This window comes from Temnothorax americanus, unplaced genomic scaffold, assembly GCF_048541705.1.
Source record: "Temnothorax americanus isolate GAGA-0224 unplaced genomic scaffold, ASM4854170v1 Scaffold1, whole genome shotgun sequence".
Lineage (NCBI taxonomy): Eukaryota > Metazoa > Arthropoda > Insecta > Hymenoptera > Formicidae > Temnothorax > Temnothorax americanus.
The window spans coordinates 9,272,620-9,294,977 of NW_027509230.1; the positions used below are offsets into that span (position 1 = coordinate 9,272,620).

Here is a 22,358-nt window from a genome sequence, read left to right on the forward strand (position 1 = left end):
TTCGCCCAACAGATTGTCGCCGCCGTGAAGATCTTACGATCCCTCTCCTTTGCTTCCTTTTTCTCTCCCCCCCCCTTTCCTACCCGATTACCGTTTCTATCTCAACCCCCTCGAGATCGGCCGTTGATACTTATATAAGTTTCGTCCTGGCCGTTTTTGGAGCAGCACTGCTTGAAGGCCAATCACAGAAGAAGAAGAAGAAGATACTTATAAGTTACTCGGTATATGTAATATATCAGACGCTTGATCTTCTTTCTCCAAAAAGCGTCTGGTTATCGAAAATAATTTAAAGATCGCGTTAATTCCGTCACACGAATATAATTACACATTAGTGGTTGCACTTAAATAACCGTAAACTGCATAAGTATCACTATGACTGAGCGTTCTTAACGTTGTGTAAACAAAGTCGACAGAGGATTACAAATTATAAAAATACAAATTTTCTATAAGGTTCTAGAGAGAGAGTCTTCGAGGCAATAGATTATAATACAATATAGTTTCTTTGTAATATATTTTTATATTCTGAATCTTTAATGTTTCAATTTTTTCTGCAATAAACGTAGGAATAAATAATATATTCATAATAAAGAGATTTCAATAAAGAGATTAACAATAAGTAATAAAGAATACAGTAATACAGTAACACACTTTACCGCAACATTAATTATCATTTAAAAAATTTTGATATGTCTACACACAAAAAAAAGAATGTTCTTGATTTGAAAATATCTTTAGTTTTAACGTGGAAATCTTGAAGTGAGATTATATTGCGACTTGCTTGAAGAAAACGTGCTTGAATAAAGTCATTATACGGTGCGACCAAGAAAAAAATGTTGGAATAAAAAGTTGAAATTCTTATAAGAAGATTATAGCGATCTTACTTATATATGAAACAATCTATATCTTCTTATAAGAATTTCAACTTTTCATTTCAACATTTTTTCTCGGTTGCACCAATGACTTCATTCAAGCAAGTTCTCTTCAAGCAAGTTTAACGCAATATAATCTCATTTCAAGATTTCCACGTTGATACTAAAGATATTTTCAAATCAAGAATATTTTCTTTTTCTCTGTGCTATAATTGTCAGGAAAAGACTAACCGTGACTTTTTTATAATATCTCGCATACATTTTGCATACATACATTTTATTCGCGGTTGTAATATAATATTACAAATCTATTGCCTCGACATTTAAATAAAAAAAATCACTCACCGGCCGATGCGCAGCAGCGGAGTTGTAATACTGCGTTCATCTGAAACATACAAATATTTTTGTATTAAAACAATGTCCAAGATAATCAATATACTTGAAGTAAATAATTACATCGCGCCGTAAATTTTTTAAAACGTAATTTTAACAGATATCTCATTTTTAAATGCAAGAAACAATCGCGGCCGCCGACGCCGACGCCGCGCGCAAGCGGCTGTTATGTTTTCCGCGTTGACTTTGCATAATTAATCCGCGAAAATCGTATTACAAATAATATTACAACCGTGCGAATAAGATGAGAGACGTGACATTCGCGACGTAATTCTCTTCTCGCGCGTATGCCGGAGATCGAACTCCGAAATTCCGAAATTGCGCCGGAGTTAAACCTCGAATAACGAATACTGGCGAACGATTACTTTAATTACGTAACGTACACTGTAGATTTTCGGTACTGACAGTGAATATCGGAACGCAGCCTGAGTATCCACGTATGGGCGAATCAAGTGGCACTTGAGAAAGTCCGTCACAGGACAGCGAAATATATAAGAAACAAGTATAATAATTACTTACCCTACGGTTGCTCCGCGGTCGCCCTCTCCTCGATCCTCCTTCGTTGTCGCATCTTCGTTGGCGCACTCACTCGCGACGTTCGCGAGCGAAAATATCGTCGCTTATGATCGCGCGACACTTTCGACACTTTGCACGGCACTCCCGGAATTAATCTCGCGCAACGCGGCGCATACTTTGTTACACGGCGACGAATGAATTACGGCAGAGAAGTCACGATAAGCTACACGATCCGATCGACACCTGTAATGTCCCGCAGGTAGACGATAACATGGCGGAGAGAATTTCGTAAATCGCACGGCCAACTTCACTCGGAGCCAACTTCAGCCGTCGCGTCTCGCGTCGCGAGGCGACGCGAGGACGCTACTTGCTGCTTGTCAGCCGATTTTGATTAACTACAATTAAATCATCGATTTATGAACACCGTGTCTATATCACCCACGATCGCCAGATTTCGAGACACGATCAAATACGAAGTTAACGTAAATCGTACGACGCCGACGTTAATAGAGACTGCGATCGTTAATTGAGTAATTTATCCGTGTTCCGAAAACTTCATTCCGAAGCCGCGCGACACGGCACGAGACGCGAGTCAAGATGACGGTTATGAGAAAAGTGAGACCGAAAGAATGTAATCGAAAGTCAGTATTGTCAAACGCGATATACCTCGGTGCTCCACTACTCGTATAAATTCGCCGGACCCGGCGATACTTGTTACTCGTATCTTGCATTACTCCGCGATGCGCGATGTGCGATGTGCTCCGTCCGAGAGCAAAGAACAACCAAGAGCAACGACGTCAGAGGGGAAGAGAGGCGCGGGCGCGAGTCGCGAGCGCCGCGGTATGCGTAGCGGGGACAGAGCGAGGACAAAGTGACTAGGCACGCCGCGCGCGCTCGGTCTGTTCCGTGTGCTTACGTCAGCCTACCCCCACTCTACCCCCGCTCCTGTTGTTTATCGCGGCGCGCGGCGCCCGCGACGCCGCGAGCCGCGACCCGCTTTAACGTCGTTGCTCGCGCCGCTCACGGATCGCATCGCGGAGTAATAAGGCTATATTTCATGTGTCGTACCGTACGACAAATTTTTTAAGCACGTTAATTGGTTGCAGGATAGAGAAGTTCTCGAGTTTCTAGAAATCCTCTGTCTTACAGCCAATCGGTACGCCTGACAGAGCTTGTCGACAAATAAAATACATCACGAATCGCCGGGTCCGACTATTCAGATTCAGATTAACGAAAAACTGTGATTAATGTTCATTTAATATATGTGCTTCGCGGGGGGAGTAATACAAGATACAAGAAACAAGTATCGCCGGGTCCGGCGATTCAGATTACGGAAAACTGTGATAATATCGAATGTTCGGAATTTATACGGGTACCGTGGTACCGAGGTATATCGCATTTGACAATACTTACTTTCGATTACATTCTTTCGGTCTCGCTTTTCTCATAACCGTCATCTTGACTCGGGTCTCGCGTCGTGTCGCACGGCTTCGGAACAAAGTTTTCAGAACACACGGATAAAGGATATTACGAAGCGGACCCTACATCGAGTGACGCCGCAATATGGCCGATATGTGTTTAATTAGCGATCACAGAGATCACAGCTTCTCTATTAAGGGGATGCTAAAGTGACTCAATTACCGACAATTACAGTCAAAGGTCTAATTTTGAAACGGCTTTATAGATCGCAAAATCCTTTTACAGGAGTAAAGTATAGGTACTAATGAAGGGTGGGAATGTAAAATAATTAGTAATAATTGAAAAAAATTAAAAATGCTGTTACCTTAATTTTTAATATAAACAGTTGTATAAGCAATATGTACGAAATGAAATGTTCCCACCCTTCGGAAGACGTGCACAAACAATAACGTACATACCTTTGAAATTGAGATTGAAAGCCTGGAATAAAAATGAGAGCTTCGAAGAAATTATAACCTATAACCATGTCTATATCCTTGTCTTTCATCATTGTCTATACAAGGGCAGCCATAGAGTTCGGTCGGTAATACAAACGTCTTTAGGATCCCCTTAAGGCCATCGCACACAAAATACAAAATGCATTGCTTGGCATAAGCGTAGCATAAGCGTAGCATGAGACCGCCAAACCAATGAGCATCCAGCATAAATTCGTTTTATATTGATTTACATAAGATATTCATTAAGGCCATTGCACACAAAATTGCATAGGCTGCACAAGCGTAGCATAAGAACGCTGGACCAATGAGCATCTTATCGGTAAATTAATATACCGACTTTATGCTGGATGCTCATTGGTTTAGCGGTTTTATTTTGTGCGTGCAATGGCCTTTCGTCCAGCGGTCTTATGATATATGCTATATGCTTATGCAGTCTATGCAATTTTGTGTGCGATAGCCCTTAACGTTGTACGTTTAACTTTGTATTTAATTGTGTTTTAATATTTGGCGATATTTATTGGTGATCGTGGGGAACGTAGACACGAATGTGAATGTTCATAAATCGAGGATTTAATCGCAGTTAACTAAAATCGCCTCACAGTAAGCAGCAAGGCCGGTATTCATAGTCGGTTCTTATATTTAAGACCGTCTTAAAGTACAATCTGAAGATGTCATTAACCAATCACGGAGCCGACGGTCTTGAGATAAGATCTGACTTATGGATACCGGCCCAAAGTGTAGCATCCTTGCTACGCGACGCGACAGTTGCTCCTGGCGAAAGTGACGAGTGAAGTTGGCTGCGCGATTTACGAAATTCTCTCCGCCATGTTAGCCTCTACTTGCGGCCTCTGCGGAACGTTATGGGTGTCGATCGGATCGTATAGCTTTGTTCGTAGCTTCTCCGCCATAATTCTTCCGTCGCCGTGTAACAAAGTAGGTACGCGCCGCGTCGCGAGATTAAGGTTGCGTTCGGAAACGTCACCCGAGTGCACGCACGAGTATATATACTCTCCCTTTCCCTTCTCTTTCTATCTCAGCGAGTTAGAAGGTATACCCGTGTGTACACCGGGTGACGTGTGACGTTTCCGAACGCAGCCTAATACCGGGAGCCGGGAGTGCCGTGCAAAGTGTCGCGCGATCGTAAAGTGACGATATTTTCCTTTTCACGCATGAACGTCGCGAGTGAGTGCGTCGATGGAGATGCGACAATGGAGAGGAGGAGGAGGTCTGGGAGGCATCGGGCGACGGCGGAGCAACCGTGAGGTGAGTGATTCTTATTTGTTTAATATATTTTGCTGTTCTCTCTGTGTGACGGATTTCGCCATTTTCTCAAGCGCCACTTGATTCGCCTGTTACGCGATACTCGTTCGAGGTTTACTTAACTCCGGCGCAATTTCGGAGTTCGATCTCCGGCATATATATATATGCGGGAAGAAATTACGTCGTGAACATCGCGGCTTTCCTATACTCGCAGTACTCGCACGGTCGTAATGGGAGCTTTCCAGCAAGCGACACAAATATCGTTTTGTCTTTGTTACTCATTGCCGAAAAATAAAGATAGAATGACGTTTGTGTCGACTTGTGTCACTTGCTGGAAAGCTCCCATTACTTAGAGGATTTTTCGCGGATTAATTATGTGAACGAGATAATACGGAAATATGCAGCGGCTTTACGGTGGCGGCGATTGTTACTAAGCATTTTAAAATCAAATATATCTGTTGAAATAATATTTTAAAAATTTAACGGGCGCGATAATTATTTTCTTCAAGTATTAATTATATTATCTTGCAGGATCTTGTTTTGATGTAAAAATATTTTTATGTTACAGATCAACGCAGGGTTACGACTTACAACTCCGCTGTTGCGCATCGGCCGGTGAGTTATTTTTTTTCTTTTTTTTTTTATTTAAATGTCGAGGCAATGGATTCATAAAAATTATACTACAAACATAAATGAAATGTATGTATGAGATTACAAAAACCTAATATATTATATTGTATATAATCTATTGCCTTGAAAAATTAGATACATATATTCTTGATTTAAAAATATCTTTAGTTTTAATGTGGAAATCTTGAAGTGAGATTCTATTGCGTTAAACGAACAACACTTGCTTGAATGAGTCATTTATATAATTCAACTAAGAAAAAATGTAGAAATAAAAAGATTATATATTGTTTTGTATATAAGATCACTATAATCTTCTTATAAGAATTTCAATTTTTTATTTTAACTTTTTTTTCTCGGTTGAACTATATAAATAACTTCATTCAATCACGTTTTTTGCGTTTAACGCAATATAATCTCATTTCAAGATTTCCACGTTAAAACTAAAAATATTTTCAAATCAAGAACATTCTTTTTTTCGATGTATGAGCATTCAGTGACAGTGATACCTACTGATAGTGATATACCTAAATGGGACCGCGGCTTCTCCGGTATATCCTGATTGATCACTATAAAATCATGGTTTGATGTGTCCAGTCAGTCTACATACAGAAAAATAAGTATTCTACAGCCAAGAAAAGCACTTACTTATTTTTTTTTTTTTTTAAGTAAGTTTTCTTACAAGATTATTTTCTTACTAATTTCAAATATATTCTTGGCACAAGTCAAGAATATTGTTTTGAGTAAATGTAATTCTTGCAATGACTTTATGGTAGATTGGTGAATATATAAGCATACCAAATACTTAATCTGCAAATCTACCGATAAAGCCATTAATGCTTATAATTAAGCATTACATATACTCAAAACAATATTCTAGTTTTCAAAGACTTGTGTCAAGATATTCGGAAACTGTTAGTAAGAAAATATTCTTTGTTGTAAGAAAACTTACTTAAAAGAAGTAAAATAAAATAAGTAAGTTCTTTTCTTGGCTGTAGACTTCATCCTCACTGCACTCCACTCATGTTGCCGCGGTCCATTCTGACATCGGTGGTTGACGATCGATCGATGTTCAGCGAACAGCGCGCGGTAATCAGGTAGCCAATCTTCTGTTTGTCGCTTAATTATTATGGGCGTACGCGTAGTACGTGCAACGATACCATAACCGCTGATTTACAGCGACGAAATTTATCACGTCGGTAGTCGCTGATTGTTTACGCGGTGCGGTCAATCGCCCAATCCCGTGTCTAATTGTTAATTCCAGCGTCATTTACATTTTCAATTGCACCCGATTGCACCTATCCAGACGCATAATGAACGTATCACGCAAACGCGCAACACTTTCCCCGCCGCTACGTCTGTATAAGAACGGTTGAAAAAGTGAAATTCCGTGATGCGGATAGTTTTCGCACCGTGCGGCTTAAAAAAGCCTTCATCGTTACGTTCCTCGTACGATTCTTGCATAAATTTGACGATAGCTTCGTCTTATCTAGCGCAGTGCTTCTCAATTCGTGATTTTTGCTCGAAAAGCTAATTTACCTGAATAATTCTATAATTATTACCTGATATAAATTCCATCACATATTACAATTATTATACAGCAAATATAAAATCAATATTTCTAATAATAAACATATAACAATTATTATACAGTAATTATAAAATCAATATTTCTAACTCGATTTCTAATAATAAATGTAAAATAGGCGGTACCGTGCAACAAGTGTTGATCAGAAGATATGTCTTTGTGTCACAGTAAAGAAAACTTGGAACTTCGTTAAATATTGCACTAATTATCTTTTTTCGGAAACTTTGTCACGATGATTTCTGTATTGTGCGTGAAAATCTTATGAATAGATTCAACGTAATACTATTTGCTATAATCTGATTTACTTGAATCAGCGCAAAACTCTCTTTTGATCATTTATCAAATTTGCTAACTACAAAATAATAGCAATCAATTTCGAATTTTGACTTGAGGTATATATACATCTAATTTCGCAAATAACATTTTCTGCGCACAGTCAGGCTCGACGTTCTAGTTCGACACGTTTCCTGGAACAAAATTTCCGCCGCGGAGACGCAGGTATTTAAAAGTTATATAAATATATAACTTATATATATATATATATATATATATATATATATATAAGTAATTTGTGGAAAAGATCACCGGGAGCGGGATAATTCATGCGCGCGATAAAAATTTAATCGCGCACACGGTTTAAAGAGTATCACCGAGAAAGAAAGTGCATCCCTCTTCCCACGGTGCATTTTACGACGGCGGATCTGACCGACCGGCGTTCATGAGAATTTATTAACGTTCATTTTCTGTTTAATTACCGGCATACGGCATGCGCTGCCGAGAGACGTTCCTGAGAGACCGACACGTTCCGCTCGGGGACTTTGGCGTCGTTAAAGTTATCGATCTAAAACCGCCGCGGACAGAATTCGTTTTCGATACGGTAATGTCTTACTTCGTCGCACTATATCGATCCTTAATTGCGAGTGGCTGAAATCATAACTGTACGGCGGATTTAGATTTTCAAATTTGATCGCCGCACGGCCCTGATTTTACGGGACAACCTGTTACGGGGAGAGAGAGATGAAGAGAGAAAACCGGATACCACGCGTTCTTTTAAAAGCTGCAACATGAGATGCTTAGGATAACCCGATAGATTATACGTGAAACTTTTACGATGTTCTATATACGCAGTGTACCGCAAGTTACGTTAAAATCGCTAGAATAAAGTGGCCGGAACGTGTAAATTGTGTTTCTATAAAAAAAGAAAACGGAGAATGTTCGACATTTATTGGGTCTCGACATTCCGAAACGAAGTTTGAAAGCTTGCAAGTACGCCGAAATTTAAGGCAGTTATTTTCTTTCGTATGTCGTAACTGACTTAATACTCCTTCGTAATAAAGCTCTCGAGACATAGAATTGTTTGATAATGCAACGCATAATATTCGCATTATAAATATTCATCGATGGGGCACATTGCTTATATATCCAATAAATTAGCTACGCGGTGATCACACTTCTCACGTCTAATCGCCGCGCTGCAGAGATTAAGATTGAATAAATGCATTTGCAAGTCAAATAAAGATGTCCACTTGCATTTTGCGACGTATTTATAATCATCCGCGTTAACGACCGCTATAAATGTTCCCGAAGTGGCATGTAAACGGCGAAAGCGAGCTCTCTCCAGCTCCTGTAAAATTCAATCTATTAAATTGCATGATACAACGAATTAATGATCGCGCTTTAACTTACGCAGCATCAAAATACCTACTAATTCTTGATGTACAATATTTATATTATAGTAAGTAGTAAAATCTAAGCATTTAAATTTGTTGAAACAAGAATTTGTATGTGCACGATTGCAAATAACGGAATTTTTAATGCTTATCTACAATTATGATCGTGGTGATCATTACAATTACGGCTGTTAATAAAAGAAATAATACTAAAAAGGATAAATGCGACGAAGAACATAATGCTTCTCGCTGCGCAAATAAATTTTGGCTCACATGCTCGAATTCTATATTTACCAGCAATATTCAAATTTCCCACGTTGCGCCACACGAGAGCTTCACGTTGACGCGGTTCCCGGGGCGAGCGCCGTGTAAGCTTTGCTCTACAAAACGAACGAAGGCAGAAAAAGAGAACGAAGATGGACACCTCGATAAGTCCCTTTCCGTTCAAGCCGCCCGGCATTCCGGGGCTCGTATATAGTCAGACGCTTTCTTAATCGCTGCCCGTTTCGTTTGCATGGAAACAATTCGGCTACCGACTTAGGTGACTTCGGTGACATTCCCCAGAGCGAGGATTAGATGAAAGAAGAGAGAAAAGAGAAAGAAAGGGAGAGGGAGAGCTGGATGACGCGAAGTGATCCATGGGACCCCATGGGTTCCACGGGTTACCGCCGACCGCGCGTGTGTACGTACGCGCACGCGTGTATGCCGGGGCCTCTGGCACGGGGTCCAGTTGGGTGGTCCCATTCCGCTGACGCGTTCACAACACCCATCTCTCGCTATTATACCCCTCGGTGGCTTCCTCGCTAAGGACCTTATTAAATATTGCTACACGCGAAATCTCATTCCGTTACGTACCCGCCTCCCCCCTCCCGTATATATTCCTTCCTCCCCCTATGCACCCACCCCTCCTGATCCCCGTTTGCCCGCCCGTCGTGCGGGATGCACCGGACGCAGGAATGCGCGATCCGTCGCGCCACCCGTTAGATCTTCGTGAGAACGCGTGGCATCCCGCACCCCCCCTTTCCTCCCCCACGAAAAGCTGCCTGCGACGATATTTGTCGAGAGCGTAAGTCCTTTATCTGCGAGAAGTATCCTATGGATTGTATGTGAGTGGACATGGGAGATGTTCCTCTTCGAGCCTTGTGGAGAGATATAATAATTTGAAACAAATAAATATATAATATGTATAATAATATAAAAACTATCCTCTGTTTTTATTCCTTCAAAGATTATAGAAAGTTTCGCGCTACATCTGGCTTCGGCCAAAAACTGCTGTCTAAAAAATATATAACAAAACTAACTGTTCATCCAGAAACATCTGAACAAAATCTATATAGCTCCGAAATAAAATTCAACGAGCACATTACTAAATAAATTAGTATTTGTACAATATATTGATTTTCTTGTTAACAATCGTTATCGTGCGACGACGTCATCGCGTAGCATCGCGCGGGATTAATGGTCGATGTAAGGAATGCGTCGCGGCCAGAGCGGTCGTGCTTTCCTCGCGGACACCGGCATGAATTAAGAGGGGGGGGGGAGTTGGCATTTCTTTCAAGGCGCCGCGCGTTATCGCGCGAGTGAACGAGCCTTAAGTACTGCCGATTACGGGTAATAAAAGCGTTCGGCTGTCATCTGGGGAACGTACGGCGAATTCCGCGAGCAAGAAGCGTCCGCGAAAACCGGAGCAGGCATCAGCCACGAACAGGGTCTTGCGCTTCGATCACCGGCCTGTGTGTGCGTCGCGCGTACCTAAGACCGGCAGCATTATGTCCTCGTCCCCCTATCTTTTTCGGGCCCCGCGAATCGAAAGAAGCCCGTGTGCTCCGCGGTGGCCTCAATTGTTCTTCCCCGAAGCCATTTTCATGTTGGCACGGTTAACGACTTTTCGTTACTTTAAAACGAACGAGCATGACGAGATTGTTCTTCAGTACCCGGTACGTTCGATTGACGATGCGCCATTTACATTCCGCTCGAAATAACAGAAGCATAGAAAGGTCGTACCTTTCTTAAATTAGGGAAAAAAGTGATATATGTATTAAACAATAATTTCTTTAAAATCTCTCTTTCCGTAACCGTTTACGATATAGTTGTATAAGTAAATGTTCTTCCTGTACGTGTCTACTCTATCGTCTTTTATTTTTGCCCAAATGAACGAGGTGATACAAAAGATCGGTATGGAAATTTCCAGTTGGTATTCGTATAAACGTAGCGTCGCGTATCTGAACATCAGCAATTTACCGATATGATTCCGCTGGTGAAATGCCTTTTGTAGAAGCGTAAAGTGCGTATACGCCCGCGTCTTACATCAAGAGTTCGTCGACGGTAGAAAGCGCGATATTCCTGCTGATTAATGACTATGTTCCCGGTGTGTACGACTGTTCTTCCCCTGATAAGAAGCAGCCCTCGGGAGTGTGTATTTGAGATCGTGTCCCGGCATCGGTGACTCTGTAATGGGGTTAAGCGCGGCGGGTCGCGGCGGTTACGTTTTGCGCCGGGCGCGCTATCGTGGCCCGGCAACCATCGCGATAGATCATCTCGGTCGCACCCATAAACAATAACTTACACTTCGCCGACTCGTAAAGTTAGACCTCTCCTCCCTTCATCCGCTCTGCGATTTCTCAACAGCGATGCACACCACCTAACTCCTCTTTCTCTTATTCTCTCTTATTCTCTCTCTTTCTCTCTTAGGTTCGACCGCTGCAACTTCCTCGCAATCCTATTTTTCTCTGAAAGGAAAATTCTTGTCTTCGTCTGCCTTGCTCGAGGCAAGTCGACAGCTTCCGCGGTAATTTGTCCGCGTGGAAGTACGTGCGTATTTTTGAGTAGGAACGAACGCTTTGTTGCGTAACGCTGTACCTTTCTTTCGTTGAGTAATTATCTACAATTTCTCACGACACGAGCCGCGTAGTACGCAGCGTGTCTCGGGTTTCTTTCGAACTTCGTCTTCTGAGACTTTCCAATGCCTTACTCTTGATCGTAAAGCTCAATGCAGGATTTCGAGAAATGCAACGAACAATTATTGATTACTTTAGTTGTTACTTTATTAATAACAAAATGATTTGTGTATATTACCCTTTGCGTATACACATATCCTTTTTCAGTGGAACAAAAGTGAAAACAAGGATTAATTTACCAGCTTAGAGGATGGCAAGAATTCAAAGATCATTTCCGATAACCAACAATGAATAATTTACGTTATATGTAATATGTATACATGTAAAGTATTGTATGATACCTATACATGCTGGACGTCACGTGCAACTAGTAATACTAGACTTACCCTTTCTTAATCTTCCAACAAGACTTCGCTCTTACCTGCGGCTACATACTTCTCGACTTCGATTTTCCACGGAAGTATACCTTTCTCTCGAAAAAATAAATTATATACTAAATTTCTGCACAAGATAAAGTTCTGCATCTCTTATTCATTTCTGCTAAAAAAAGGCATGTCTAATTTTTGGATTCTAAAAATATTTTCCTCGCATGTAGTAGATACTATACATTATAATCGCGAAAGTGAAATATTCGGATCCATCACCGCTGGAACTATTATATTCTCTCGTAGGAATCGATGATGACAACATTTAAAAATGCCAAAAAGTATGTAATTACAGAGGAAAGTACATTCTATTCCTCTATATATAAAATTAGAAAAATGTCGAATATTTTTAACCATGATTATTCTGCACAATCGCTTGGGAGGGAATGAAGCTTTATTTCATCAGAGATGTCACTGGGATGTATACGTTTCTGTTCGCGTACGTCGTGCACACGAAGGGCCATGCTCACAAACGCGCGATGCGATCCGTTACTAATTATAAGCACGACAGTCAGCAATCAAGAACAAAGGGGCTCCTTGCCTCCGCCGCGGATTCTCTGTCGTCGTTTCTCCGCGGTAAAGACGCGCGCGCACACATGTACACGACATGTTCGCGTACGGTACGTCGGCATGACTTACGAGCCTCAGACTCGGTTCCTATATACTACCTTATAACTCAGAAACCGGCGATAAATCTGATTCACCCGAGGTCCTTCTCCACCCCTGCGCCAAACCATCGCGCGCGCGCGAGAGCGCATGAAAATAATAATCGCCATAAATTATCGATGGAAATCGCACTGGTTTTGCACGACCTCGTGGTACGGGAATCTCGTCGCTGACCCGCGCCGAGTTCTCGCCGGGCTCGCCGATGCGGCTTTCGACGTATGCAAAGCCGAGCGCGCGGACACTGGCGCGGCGCGCTTTAATTTCGCCGCGACGCGCGACGTGCCCATTGAGAACGCGTCGATTATATTACACGCGACTTCGTTCGACCCTGAATATCTCCAAGTCTGCCTTAGAAGTTCTTGAAGCCGGGACTCGCGATCCGTCTTGCGATCGTACCGACGCTCTCGTCTATTTTATCCCAAAGCCATTAATCCTTGCTCATTGTGGCTAAACGTGGCTAACGTGTGGTTACCGCACGTTAAACTCAATTTAATCTGAGTAAACGTGTGACGTCGTACTTTATGTTAATTATTGGAAATTTTATCGCAATCATCCATGTTATTTCGTAATAAAATGGTGGAGATACCATGTCACTGTTCTAAGTGAGATAGATACAAAATTTTATATATGTCTAAATCATTTTATTGATGCTGATCACATGATACTTACATTTACTCGCAAACGGCATCCGTTCTACGAGCCTTTTACGTCTAACATACTCGGGTATTGAACGTTTCACAGCTAACAGAATCATTATCCGCGCATTGATCTTATTAAGCCGGTAATCGTTATAATTCCGGCCCGCGAGAACGAGAGCGCACGATTAATGCGATCGCTGATCACTGCAGTCCGATATTTATGTCCCGATCCGCTATGAGAAATGATCGCGCTGCTGACGGCGTCTTCTTATTGATGCCTATATACATTTATGAGCATATAGCTAATGACTGGTAACGAACGATTCGACAAGTGAGGCCGACTTCCTGGTGGATTCTGACGCGAGTGCCAAGGTGGTCCGCGATCGTTAAAAGACGGCGCGAAGCCCCGCGCGATCCACCTTCAAAGGCCCGTTGACAGGTACACATTAAACTCTCACCTCCGAGACACGACGCATTCCTCTGCCCGCGTTTCAAGCGCGTCCGTTTCTCGCATTTGTCATGTCACGACGGCGATGCGAGAGGAAACCTGCCGAAATGTCGTTATAGACGAGCTGACGTCTCGCGACTCGAGAAAATATACCACGCCGTAAAAATATACCGAGGAAACTGCGCGCGAATACGTTCCGGGATTTAAAAATAGAACGCGAGTACTTTACGAACCAGTAAAACGCGTATTTTATTGCAGCCGTTTGTTTTCGGAGATAAAATATTTAAACAATTAAAAAAAAAACGAATCTTAAATTTTGAAGATTCAAATTGCAAAATTGTAACTTTTTATTTCTTTACGAGTCTTAAGTTTTTAATGGTTGTTAAAAATAGAGATTGTATAACAAACAGAATACTTATATGATGAAAATAGATAACAATTAAATCTATAGGTCAGATGAAACGATTAAACTTTTATAGTTTTATGTGTAAAGAGTTATTTTTCTGGTTGACTCTTCGATTATCGTAATCCCGGTAGTCGCGATAATAGATGCGTAAATGCTGCTTTGTCATTTCGTGCGAAGAGATCGTCAGTCGAACGAAGGTTTTCACTTAATACAAACAGAAGAAACAAGAGGGGACCCTCTTGCGAGTCGATTGACGGCATATTGTCTTGTGGCGTCGAGATGAATACGCGCGCGAAGCTATACCGGGAGCCCCCCCTGGAGCAAATCCCGACAAATAGTCGGAAAAGTAAGTGTTGTATCGTGATCCGACGTTATCGGGCCGTTTTACCGGGGGCCATCCTACTCGTGACGACGCGCGGGGGTGCGAAATGCCGAATAGCACGAAGGTCGGATTCTGCGGACGAAATGGTTTTCGTCCCCGGCTTCCTCTCGCAGCCGCGCCGCTTTGCTCGAAAAGGGTCGCACCCTCCGACGTTTAGCACCAGCGCCGGGAGAGATGTTTGATTAAATAACCGCACCGATGAATTGAAACGGGCGATGAAGTGCATGACTTGTGTTTCGGCCGACCGGGGGTGCATCACAATGAGAAACGTCGTGAAAACATGAGATACCGGACACCCGCTTCTTTGGAATGTGATTCTCCCGGCTGGATATTTTATTGGCTCCGAATCGGATAAAGTGCGAATCGCCATATGTCAGTAAAATAATGAAATTCGGAGAAATGTATACACAAGTTTAATTTTCTTAATGACCAAATTACCAAATTATCAACCTGAGCATCAAGATTTAAAATAATTATTACAATGTAAAGTAAAGAAATTTGTAGAAAATTAATTTACTTATTTATTTTTGAAGCTGAATTTTTGTGCCAGTTATCTAATCAGGAAATTGAAACGCTTAGCTTTTATAGATAATGGGTCTTTTTACCAAAACCGTAATATAAACTTTTAATATTGCTTCGGTAATTAATGGAATTGAATTCTGCAAAGAGTCGTTTCACTCCAAGAAAATACTTCGAGCGATGATTAGTCACAATGAAGATTTTCGTATCATGCCCTTGATTACATACGAAGTTCTACCATTCCCCCGTGTGAAACTTTTCCCCACTTGCTTTCGTCTCGAGGAAAATAATTCGACTTCGTTGCTTTTTAATTAACTGCTTGCGAACGTCGACCCTCGAAACGAGGCGCTCGAGGGTAGCTTATCTCCGTGTTCTCGCGAAAGACCTCTCTCTCTTTCTTTCCGTCGCTACCCGTAAATTCTTATTCTCCGGTAGACTTTCACCTTTATGAGGATGACGTAGCGTATTCTCTAAACTTCATTTCAAGAAAACGTCTTCGAGAACGCGAAAGTAATTTTTCGTGTGCATTGACTGTAAGTCATTTACACGAACAAGCGAGCTGGTTACTCTAAGGGAGAAACTTTAAAGAAGCACTGCTCTCCATAATTTTGCCACGTAATAATAGTGAGTCTGTCAGTCTAAGTTTATAGTGTTAAAAGAAGATACAGGAACGTTTACCATACCATATTTGTAAAGAAATATCTCCCCCTCCCGTCCTCTTTTCTTCAGTACACTTAGGTATATGTGTACCTTTAGATGAAGCTTCACGCTTTCCATCCATGGGCTTCCTCACATTTAACTTTACGGACTTGAGAGAGCGCTTTTTACGACTTGTACGTGTCTATTAGCCTCATTGCCAGCCGTCCCTAAAGGGGTTAGACAACACAAATATCCTTCTTGGGGTGGAGAACGACAACAGTCGGTTATATTGCCCGATGTTACGCTCCACCCTCGACACCGACAGCACGAATAAGAGCGTCGGCGAAGAAACGCAGTCTCTCTCTCGTCGCCCGTTTTTTCTTCCTCGCCTCTCCTTTTTCTTTGTTTCTCGTGATACCGCGAACCTGGGCAGGAACTTTATTCTCGCAGGCCATTAGGCTTTACGATTAATTAAAGGATCCGAAGGCGCGATTGTGCCGCCCCCGAAATTTAGCTCGTGCGAGACGGCGCCTCGCTTCAAATTCTGTCCGCCTTCCGATGGCTGTTGGGCATATCTCCTTCTTGGACACTTACGAAACAATAGCATTATAAAGTACACTCGTAAGTATACAAGACATAACTACAGAAAACATTTTCTACATACGCACTATTATACTTATACATATGTTTTGTACAAAATACAATTTATTTGTTAAAAATTTACATTATATTATTTATACAATTGCTCTTGGCATATAAAAATTCAAAGTAGTAATTCGAGTAAAATATTATTTAATAGAATTTTGTTAGAATATCGTGGATCCAGCGAATGAAAAATTCTTAATAGCGCAGTAAATAGTAACTCGATGCCATGCAAATTAACCACTATCGCACAATTGCGCGATGTCAAAGGAGAGATTTGTCAGACATTATCCAAAACGAACGAACGAACGAACGCGTGGAATTCGCGCGCAAGGGAGTTGGCCATCCGCCCCTTTTCGACTTCGAAGGGAGAGATGAGAGCTAACCCGCGCCGCACGGCTGGATGTTTATTTAACTCGAAGTAATTTGATCAAAAATTTAATCAAGTCGGATTTTTGAGCGGCGCCTGAAAGCGTGCCGAATCAGCCACGCCGGAGCAATAAAACTCAGAAAGAACCTTCCGTCTCTGTTCCTCGGGCCCTCGTTTCACCGTCTCATCGTCGCGCCGTTTATAGCACCCCTCCGACATATAAACGTGTCTCGCGTTTCGAATCTCACGGCTGATTTTTTTCCGATACTTGTTTGCTTGCGCGCCGCGCCGGGAAGGCCGATTTGAAATTGTAATGCGAACAACAACGGATCGCGCGCGGCCTGCGCGCCGATGCTTAAATGACTCGTCGTCGGTTATTATACGCCTCTCGCGTGTCGGGAGTCCTATTAAAGTATTGCAATAAAGATACATTCAACGCTATAACAGAGCGCGCCTGAATCTAAAAGTTAGGCAAATCTCTCGAAGGCGCGCCGCTTCGGATTATCCCGGCGGCCTTCCGTTGTCCCTCTCTCTTCCCAGGCTGAATTTCTTCTCGCGAATGAATATCGTTATCCAGAAAAAGCCACTCTCTTATCCATAAACTCACTCGGAGAGCTCGATCAATAAAACCGAAAACCTGAAAAATTTACGACGCGCAGATCGACTCGTCGGCGTGAAAAATATTATCGGGGCTCGGTTGATCGCGCGGGAATGCGATCCTTTTTTCCACGCTCGTGCAAGAAAATGCGATCTTACACGCGGGCAATGATTTTTTCTCTCGCGCCATTGGTCAGACGGAGGGGACAGGGGAGCCGCTGTGCGACGTTTGATAAGGGTGTAACGCGGACGTGGATGGGGTTGTTCCCGCGTGATAATTGCCCGGAACTATTTCAATCGGAGGGGGTGATACCAGCGCGGCGGCTGCTCATAAAAACGTCACGCCTTTTAAAGCGAGGGTGGCCGGTTAAGGATGGGGTGAAAAAGAATATTAGCATCCCGGCCAACAGTCCGCCTACGCGATTCTCTTGAAGACGCGACTCCTCGCAGTTCAAGGAGCAGGACGGGGAAGACGGTAGAAGCAGGAAGAAAAGGAGCTAGGGTGAGAAAAAGGGGAGGAGAGAGAGGGGAAAGAGGGAAGAGAGAGGAGACGGAGAAGGAAGGAAAAAAAGCGGCGAAGGATTCGGGCTCGATTACCAGAGCCGTATTCTTTTAATTACCGGCGTCCTTTGGGGCCACGAAACTAAACGTTTCCCTTTTAATTGCGTGCCCCGGCCTGTACATTCCGCGATCGTTCTCTCAAAGAATTTAATTACCGGCGCGTATGGCAGGTATCCCGCGTCGCTACCGACAATACCTCCCGCCATTGGCGCTGCAATTACGCACGAAATGGATACGACATAAAGCTTTATTAGGACCCGACACTATAGACACGTTACTATTTTTGAGCTCTGCCACCCCTTATCGTGTCAATTCGGCTTTTTATTGTCGTTAAACTGACACGTAAGTGATACGCTGTCTACGATTCTAGTCTTTGTTTAAATTTTGATACATTTCGAATAATTGACGACATAATTTTATTTATGCAACTATTATTAGTAAACACGTACATCTTTGGATTCTTTCCGAATCTTATATACGTGAATGCGTATCGTATTGTACATCATCTTAGCTATATAATGACAGAGCAATCGTCGTCTTTCATTTCGTTAATGAGTATGAGCCGAAATTGTCTTTCCTACACTTGTGACAATCATCTTTTCAGCTTCTTTTAACGTAACCAGAAGTTCCAACACAACGTTTATTCCGCTATGCCAAAAAACGATTGATTTAGTCACGCGAAGACGTCCGACGGCTCTATGCTTCTTTCAACTCACATTACAATTATCCTCGTTCTCAGAATTCATATCCACGCGTTCATCCGCTTTTGCGGCTCTCGCTTTCGACCCGATAAAAGTTAGCCGATCTTTTATTAGCAGGCGCGTACCGGAACGAACATCACCACCGACATCAAACGAACTTTGTAGCCCGGGAGCATCCCGATATCATGGATACACCGACAGACCCAGCGATCCAGCCGCGGTCCACTTTGCAGTTTCGTAGGGGGGAACGGAAAAGGGGAATGAGGAAGAGGAGGGAGAGGGACACAAGGGGGTGAGGGCAATCGGTCACTGATTTGGTCAGATCCATAAGGAGCGTGCATAGCAAGGCGCATTAATGACCCGACAAGCATTCCTTGCCCAGATGCCCGTTTCTCCTCCTTCCACGGCGCTCTGTCTCTCCCGTTTCGTCCCCCGGCAATCACTCTTTCTCTCTTTCTCTCTTCCCCTTCGTTGTATTTGCTCCTGCTTCTCTCCTTTTCTCGTTTCCTTCGCTCTGGTCCTCTCTCTCGACCCTCTTACCAGAAGTCTCGCGCGATCGCGTTGGGTGGTCTCTCTACTCTTACCGACTCCTCCGGTCCCATATAGCCGAGAGACGTGTACACGTTCTACCGTGTTCGGGGCCCTCACGACGACGACGGGCGAACCGAGAGCAAACCTTTATGCCCTTATACACCGCGTTCGCGCACGGGAAAATGCGCGCACGTGGGAGGCCGTCGGGAAACGCCGCGCCGCGCCGCGCCGTGAGCCGTATACGCGTGTTTTGCGAACCGGAAAAGGAACGAGGAAGCCCAGACGGGGCCTTGCCTAGCGCTACCTTCGATTTGCTCTGTCAGGTAGCTTCGACATCGAGAGGCGCTCGGTATTGAAACGTCGTGGTAACGAGCGATACATACCTTTTGCGAATTCCGAATGGATCGACTCGCGTCATCATCAGACTTCGTCGGATAATTCGTACATGATTACATGGCAAATCGAAAAATACACCATGAATCTTTTATGCAACGTTCTGTTATGTTATCGTTGACAGATCAACTAAAACTGATGTGCCGTAGACAAGCTCGCGATGTTAAGATATCATTTACAAACTGGCAGCGCAAATAAAGAATAACATCAAAATATCCTATCGATTAAGAATTAAGAATTAAGAATCATTAAGTAATTAAATAAATTTGAGAAGATGAAAATGATAATATAATCATAATATATTATATTTATTTGTTGATATTTCTATCACATCGTCGGTCTTCTTTATGCTTATCTGATCTTGCACTTGACGAGGCTCTGATCTAAAAGGCTCTTTCGGCACTGTGTGCAGTAGCTTTCTGTGTTGCCGTAATAAAGGCGCATCTACCTATCCATTGTTACCGATCTGATAACGCTCAATCATTGTAAATCTTCACGTTTTGCACGCTTTGCTCCGCATCCTTTCGATTCGCCTTCACTTCCTATGATTATCCACATACCGAATCGAATCGTTTCGACTTGCTGATCTTGAACGATAGATACATTACGACCATTCTCGCGTACTTTCGTGTATACGGCCTGCTGGTGGTCTTTTTGAGCCACGTACCTTAGGCTGCGAAGTTAAAAGATTTTTTACTATCGAAAATAATCGTTTGTTGCTAGAACCATTTTCCTTATGATTATTTCAGCTTTTCTTATGAGGAATTTTTTTTATTTAATCAGATATAATGAATAAAGATTACCCTTTAACGAGAGTCGCAATGTAAAGCTATAAAGGCTCCGACATATAATTGTTCTGTTAACATAAAAAATATATTATAGCCAGGGCATTTGAGACAGTTTCTATCTTCTTCACTATCATCATCATTATTATCATCATTGCCTCTTCAACACATTCATAACAATTTGTTGATGAATAGTTCGCTCTCTACGGATGGGTTCGTGGCGCGCTAACACAGTCCGCGATAAATCCAATATCCCTACACAAATTACCCTCGAATATTTCAAAGTTGTGAAAACGTGCGCTCGTGTCGCGTTCTCGCGAAAATAGAGCAACGCACGCGTCGCATCTTTCAGGCGCTGCCTTCCCCGGAGTCACTCCGCACGAGCCACGCACGGGATTTTCATCCGATCTTTCCTCTCCGCGCACACACAATTGCGCTCTCGCTATTTCAGCTCGTTAGGATAACGAGGATCTAATGTCGCATTCGCGGCCCGGCCAATTACGCGGTTACGGGCCGAGGCACACATCTTTCGACGCGTCCGCGGTTGCGATTCGAGGGTTGCGCTTAAAAGGGCCCGCTTATTAGCCGGAATTTATATTTCGCCGAGATTTTTCTATTTTCGGCGGTTCCCGATAGCCCGAGTCGTAGTGTCCGACGTGAACATCTGTTGTCGCTCCGTTCCGAACGATTTACATCGATCAGGAAAATTGGCTAAACGCAAGCTTGGTTTTCGTTAAATCTGTATTCGTGACGTTTATAACATTTAACACATTTAAAATAGAAATTTCTTGGCGGTATAGCTTAGAAAATAATTGCACGTATAAATATACTTATAAGGTTTTTAACGATATGCGATCGTTGAAGAGTGTCTATTTTTTAACACAGGCACAAATTTAAATTCGTATCGATCGACTCTATTTTCGAAATTTCTGACGAAAGATATAAATTTTATTACAAAGGAGCGATTTTATTTAAACCGGTGCATGTTTTTTTCTGACGCATTGACTCGCGTGAATTAAATCGCGAGAACGAGACGTCTGCGACCGGCAAAGTGCATTTCGTCGCGCGACTAGCAAGTAGTCTCGAATTTCTTGTGGCGTCTCGAGACGCGGTTCTTTAAGACGCGCGGCTCGCTCTTCCTCGCGAGAAGTGATCTATTGGCCAACCATCTGGCCGCGCGTCGTCATAGGGACGACGCATTTACGGGCAGCTAAGTGGCCTTTACCCGACTTTGGTTCCCGAAAGCGCGACAATAAATTTCGGTTCGCCGCTCGTGCCACGCCATCCGCCTTTAATTTGACAGGCCGGAACCTCGTTACACTCGTTAGCGACAAACGGAGAGGGAGGAACGAAAACGGCGGAGAAAAGCACGACCGATCCGCGAGTTTTTTTTTGTTTGTGATACCGAGAAAAGGCTTTTAAGACAGAACGATTGTTCTTATAATCATGATGTGTTGCAAGAATCGATATCTAATTGTAAGTGTAATTATTGTCAGCATGTAAGCATGTGTGCGTTGAAAGAGAATTATTTTTAATATAGCAGCTTATTTTGGTAATTATTAATAACACCAAATGCGGTAATTTTTTCTTCGCAAAACAGTTCATAAAATTTTATCTCTCGATTTAAACTTCGATCAGCTTCATATATTCATCTCATGTTGAACTGTTAACCTATGGCCACTACTCGATTGATGGAATTATTCGATACCTTGTTGAGGGCTTGCTATTGGAACCTTTAATGATGCTTTTTATGCAAAAAAAAACTTCCGATTTTTGGGTGCTCCGAAAAATTCTGGTGCAAAAATATATCAGTAGCTATAGAAATGGGTTAAAGCGGTACAAGTCGTACGTATTATAATTGAAAATTTGGGTCACGCGATCACTATATGGTGGCGTCAATTTATCTCCAATAAATAAAC

At 42.6% G+C, this 22,358-nt stretch overlaps 1 protein-coding gene and 1 long non-coding RNA gene across 2 annotated transcripts in view; both read left to right on the plus strand.

Moving 5' to 3' along the window:
- The window catches only part of Gas41 (YEATS domain-containing protein 4 Gas41), a 232,870-nt gene that overhangs the window by 74,169 nt on the left and 136,343 nt on the right, over positions 1 to 22,358 (plus strand). The window lies entirely within an intron of this gene.
- Positions 4,705 to 22,358, plus strand: part of LOC143896059 (uncharacterized) — an 87,835-nt gene continuing 70,181 nt past the window's right edge. Inside the window, exons 1-2 of the long non-coding RNA XR_013256548.1 lie at positions 4,705 to 4,957; positions 5,523 to 5,569. This is a non-coding gene — a long non-coding RNA (uncharacterized LOC143896059). The remainder of the gene's footprint in view (positions 4,958 to 5,522; positions 5,570 to 22,358) is intronic.